A 6,065-nucleotide genomic window follows, 5' to 3' on the forward strand; every position below is an offset into this window, starting at 1 on the left:
AAAGAACCCACTAAAAAATCTTTCAGGACAGTGCCTTAGTCCATGTGGGGTGCTATAACAAATTACCAAGACTAGAGTGGCTTATAAACTACGCACATGCTTCCTCACAGTTCTGAGGCCTGAGAAGTCCACACCAAGGCACTGGCAGGTTTGTTTTCTGGTGAGAGCTTACTTCTTGGTTCTAGATAGCTTGCGCTCTTAGTATTGTCATGTGCAGGAGGGAGCAAGGGAGCGTCTGCATTTCTTTTCTAAGGGCACTAATCCATTCATGTAGTCTCCACCCTCCTGGCCTAGTCACCTCCTGAAAATTCTCTCATCCTAATACTCAAACAGTCATTCATTCTGGACCTGTGAATCTAGGAAAGCATGACCGCTTAGAAGCTTCCTGTTTGGAGTTCTGGGCCTCTGATTTCCATCACATCTCTGCTCTGCACTTTTTTACAACTACGTTTCTTTTAACCTGGAAGTGGAGAGTGTACAGGGAAACTGTTACGCATTGAACTACCTCTGCAGTTAGTCATTAAGATATAGAGCAGGGGCCATGAAAACACAAACCTATGCTTGCAGATTAAAAAGAACAAAGGATTACTCCTCAGGTAAAAAAAAAAAAAAACAAGAGGCGTTAATTCAGGGTGTGGCTTGACTTAGAAATAGAAAGGTCACCACCAGATTCATTTTAATTTTGTTGTTATTATTTTGGGATGGTTTATTATTATAAGTGAGATGTTTCTCACTAATCTATCATCTGTTAGGTATGTTTTTAAGTTTCCTTTAAAAATTTGAGTCAGAGGTTGGTTGACTTGGAACTCAGAATTTATAAAATAGGGAGGAAGCAATATGATGACAAGAGGCTTTCCTATCACACAGAAAGGAAATAAGAAGTACACCCCGCATTTTTGTTTTGTTTGGTTTTTTGTTTTTGTTTTTTTTGGTGCTAGTGGGAAAGAGTGAACTCATTCCCACTAAAATCAAGAAGAAAGCAAGAAGGCCCAGTGGCTTTACCTCCTTCAACACTGCTTAGGAGATTTTAGCCAGTGCATTAAGAAAAGAGACACATTAAAGAGATACAGATTGGGGGGCTGAGGGTGTGGCTCAATTAGCAGAACACTTGCCTAGCAAGCACTGAGGCCCTGAGTTCAATCCCCAGTACAAAAAAGAAAGGGAGGGAAGAAGGGAGGAAGGAAAGAAGGAAGGAAGATTGATTTTGAAGAACTGGGAATTTATAGGCATCAAAGAAGAAGAATGTTAGAATAAGATTGCTAGGTTAGATAGAAAACGGGGAATAAAATTGTAGCTTTAGGGTTATCTTTTCTATTACATAAAAATCTACAGGATTCCAATCAAAGCCTAAAGAGCAAAACCAATGAGGATAGTTTTTTCAACATTTGTTGCTGTAACAATTGAACTTTATAAGGAAAAACAATAAAACTCTACTTTTTCTTATAACACACATGCACAAATTTAATCAAAATAAGTTTAAGGCGGAGCTATAACTCAGTGATAGAGCTCTTGCCTAGCATGTGTAAGGTTCTGGGTTCAACTCTCAGCAGGGCAAAAAAAATTAAGCCTTTACAAGTACTATTTAAAAGTATAAAATAATCAGTAGAAAACATAAGAGTGTGAAGAGTCTACAGTCATACCACCCTGAACATACCCAATCTCCTCTGATTTTAGAAGCTAAGTAGGGTCAGGTGTGGTTAGTACTTGGATGGGAGATTTCCTGGGAATACAGGGTACTTATTCCCAGGCTTTAAAATAATTTAAAAAAAGAAAACTTTGGTGACCTTGGGGGTAGGTCAAGATCTCTTAGGATAAAAAAAGTAGAAATTATAAAAGAAAAACTTGAAGAAATGAATTACATCAAAATTAAATACTTCTATTTTTCAAAACATACTCAAGAAAATAAAGGAACACATGTTCTAGGAGAAATTATTCACAGTACATATAGCCAACAAAAGCCTTGCCTGTACATCTGGAAGTCCTGTTCATGAGAAAACAAGCAATTCCCACTCATGTCACTAAAGAAGAATTGCAAGTTTCTAATAAGTACATGAAAACCTTCATAACATCACTAGTCATCAGAGCAATGCAGATTTAAACAATGAAATACCACCACATATTCACAATAGTTAAAAACAAATTCATGCCCTTTCCCCTGATTGGCAGTTCAGAGATCACTTGGTGCCTGGTAAAAGATACAAACCAGCAGTTAATGAGAGTTCTGGCAGCGCTCCTAAAATGTCCAGGAAGCTGAAACTCTCCTAGTGAATGGGCATGATCCATCTGAACAAGCACAACAAACTTGCTCCTTACGATGAGAACTGGTTGTAGAGGTGAGCTACACCTCTGTGAGCAATATCTAAGGGAGAGGTGACAGAAGTGGCATCATTCTTCAGTCAAGATGCCAATGTGGCTTGTCTGGTCCTCCAAGCCCTAAAGGGGCTGAAAATAATGCAAAAGAATGAAGATGGAGGGTTGCAAAGCAATACCTGAGGGACAGAGATTTGAACAGAATCTCCAGACAACAGCCAATAACAAACATTAGAACAAATGATGCTGAGTTAATAAATTGCCTCACTTGAAAAAAAAAGCTGACAATATTAAATGATGAGGATGTGGAAGACTGGACTGCTCCTACATTCCCTGCCCAACTTTTTTTGGTGGTGCTAGGGTTTGAATTCAGGGCCTTGAGCTTGCTAGACAAGTGCCCTACTACCTTGAACCAAGCCCTCAGCCTTTTTTCCTCTTTTCCCCCATGTGGTAGTGATCCAACCTACATGGGCCTTGCACATGGTAAGCAATCAAGCATGCTACCACAGAGCTACACCCCCAGCCTTGCTCATTCATTCTTGATGAGAAGATAAAATGTTGTAATCGTTATGGAAACCAGTTTTATGCTTCTTATGAAGTTAAACATACATCTGCCATTTGACGGACTCAGCCATTCCACTCCTAGGTATTTTCTTAGAGCAATGTTCAAGCAAGGATTTGTATGTGACTGTTTGTAACAGACTTATTCATACCCATCCAGAGCTATCAGTAGGTGACAGGATAAGAACAATCTTGCACAATGTATCTTTATGATAGAATACTATACAATAACATGCATCTATATGTTGAAATCTCAAAAACAGGTTGAGCCAAGGAGACTTACTCAAAAGTTTTTAACACAGGCCATCTGACTCCTTTTACATGAGGTGCAGAAAGGTATGTCAGTGGTTGTAGAAGGCTGGGGTGAGCCTGGGGATCAACTAGGGAGGATCAGCATGCACCTTAGCTGTGTGGAAAACATTTATATCTTGATTGTGGTGGTGGTGGTGACATGGTATATTACATTTGTCAATCTTAAATAGTATTTCATTTTTGAATAAATTCCTTAATAACATTGTAAAACTGCAGCTCTCTGAAAAAGCTGCATCTATATTAAAACTCTGCAGACCATTTGACATTGGTTGAGTAGAATGTCATCATTATGGAGAGATGGAAAGGTGAGGTCAACAGCCAAAATTACCACAGGATTATCTTGGACACTTTAGAAAAATACCCATTTGCTTTTAACGTTTTTTTTTTTTTTTTTTTTTTTTGCGGTAGTGGGGCTTGATCTCAGGCCTACACCTTGAGCCGCTCTACCAGCCCTTTTTTTTGTGATAGGTTTTTTAGAAATAGGGTCAGACTGTTTGCCCCGGCTGACTTTGAGCTGTGATCCTCCTAATCTCTGCCTCCTGAGTAGCTAGGATTACAGGTGTGAGCCACTGGCGCCTGGCTACTTTTAACTTTTGTGTCTGACTTAACATTCTCAGAACTGTTAGGTAAAACCTCTCAGAATGTATTGTTGGGCTTAGCATACCACTAGCTTCCACCAACCCTAAAGCTAAGAATGCTGTATGAAATCATCTGAAATCTACAGGACACAGTTCCCCATTTGGTTGTAGCCAAGTGTATCTAATACCCTCATTGATGAATTTGTTGAATTTATTAATTTATATCTTTCTTTTTTCTTTGGCTATAAAAGTTCATGTAACTTCTGTTGCTTTAGAACATACCATTCAGTGTTCCTGGGCCACAGTTATTCGTATTTCCGAATATGAATAAACTTTTTTGTTTCTTTCTCTTTTCTTCTTCTCCTCCTTTTCCCTCTTCCCCTCTCCCTCCTTCTTCTTTGTGGTACTGGGGTTTGAACTCAGAGCCTTGCATTTGCTAAGCAAGCCATTTACCACTTAAGCCATGACCCCAGCCCTTTTTTGATTTTTAGTTATTTTTCAGGTAGGGTTTCGCATTTCTGCCTGGGGTTGGCCTCAGATCACAATCCTCCTATCTATGGCCTCTGACATAGCTGGATGACAGATCCATGCCACTACCCTCGGCTTGTTGGTTGAGATGGGGTCTCACTGATTTGCTTGGGCTGGCCTGGAACAGCAATCCTCCTGATCTCCGACTCCCAAGTAGCTGAGATTATAGGCATGAGCTACTGCACCTGGCTTTAAACTATTTTATTTCCTATAAAGCAGAGTTGTTATCTATCTTGCATTGAAAACAATAAAAAAGATAACACAATCATAAGTTAGTTCCTTTAAGTCCTTCGTTTCCTCTCTACCTCTTTTCAATATACTCAGTGACACCAAAGGTGCCAAGAGTTAGCTATAGTATGTGTACACTAATTTCAAAAGAAGAAACATAATTTAATTTTTTCTATTGTTAATGTCTTTGTCCATTCAGGCTACTCTAACAAATTACCACCTTACAGGTGGCTTGTGAACAACAGAAATTAATTTCTCACTATTCTGGTGGCTGGAAGTCCAAGATGAAGGGAGTGGTAGATTCTGAGACTGGTGAGGACCCACCTTCTGTTTCACAGACTGTGGTTTTGTCACCATGATCCCACATGGCAGAAGGAGTGGAGATTTCTGAGGACTCTTTTACAAGGCCACTAATTATGAGGGCTTTACCATCCTGTCTTAATTGCTGTCCAAAGGCCCCATCTCATATCCTACCTTGAGAATTAAGCTTCGACCTATAAATATAGGGGACATATTCAGTCTATAGTTTAATTTTTTTTTTGGTGGGATCAAATATGCATCACTCCTCCTGGAGTAGCTATGCATGCGCATTTCCATATATCTCCATTTCTGTGATCATATATATATATATATATATATATATATATATCTCACTATTATTACATGCTTAGTGTGTGCCAGGCACTGTGTTAATCCCTCATCCCACAGATCCATTCCTTCCCTGTCCTCTTGCAAGGACTACCTAAACAAGTTACATGTCACAGCTGCTTTGGAAATAATAGAGGGCAGATGATATGGCAGCACCTGGGATCATAGAAACCGGCTATCTAAAGAGCATGTTTGTACAGGTCTTTTTTGGGGGCAGGTGACAGTGGGAGGGGGGAGGGCATAAGGAAAGGGTGAATATGGTGGATGTATTTTGTATTCATGTATGAAAATAGAATAATGAAACGTACTGAAATTGTTGAAGGGGGTAAATCTAATCAAGATATATTGTAAACACATATGTAAATATCAGTGTATCCCTCTGTACAATTATTAGGAAATCATAATTATGTATGTGTGTGTGTGTGTAGAGAGTGAATGTGTAAACTTGCTCCAACCCTGCAAAGGAAGAACAGTTTGCCCACCCTCCCCTCCTTTACCCGTGAAGGGAGGGTGCTGCCTTTGTCTCACATAGAAAGTACACCTTAGACCTCCCATTCGAGGCCAACTTTGCTATTTACATTGCTGCTTAGACTTTCAACAAACCAGTTAACTAGAAACAGACTTTTGTTCAAGCAGAAGCAATGATGGGAGGATTAAAAAAACAAAAAAACCACTGAAAGAAAATTTGAAACCTACTTTGTTGATTATGTTTCTATGAATGAAATCTGTTTGGGAAGTTCATCCTTGATTTGTATTTCCTTTCTAGACAAAATTTGTACTTTGGACTCTAATACCCACCACTCCAGTTTTGCTTTGAGATATGACTCATCAAAAACCAGAAGAAAGTATACCAGCCAGTCGAGACACACTACTAGTTGAGTCAAGAGGGTCATCTTTAAT

Source organism: Castor canadensis, chromosome 11, assembly GCF_047511655.1.
Source record: "Castor canadensis chromosome 11, mCasCan1.hap1v2, whole genome shotgun sequence".
Taxonomy (NCBI): Eukaryota; Metazoa; Chordata; class Mammalia; order Rodentia; family Castoridae; genus Castor; species Castor canadensis.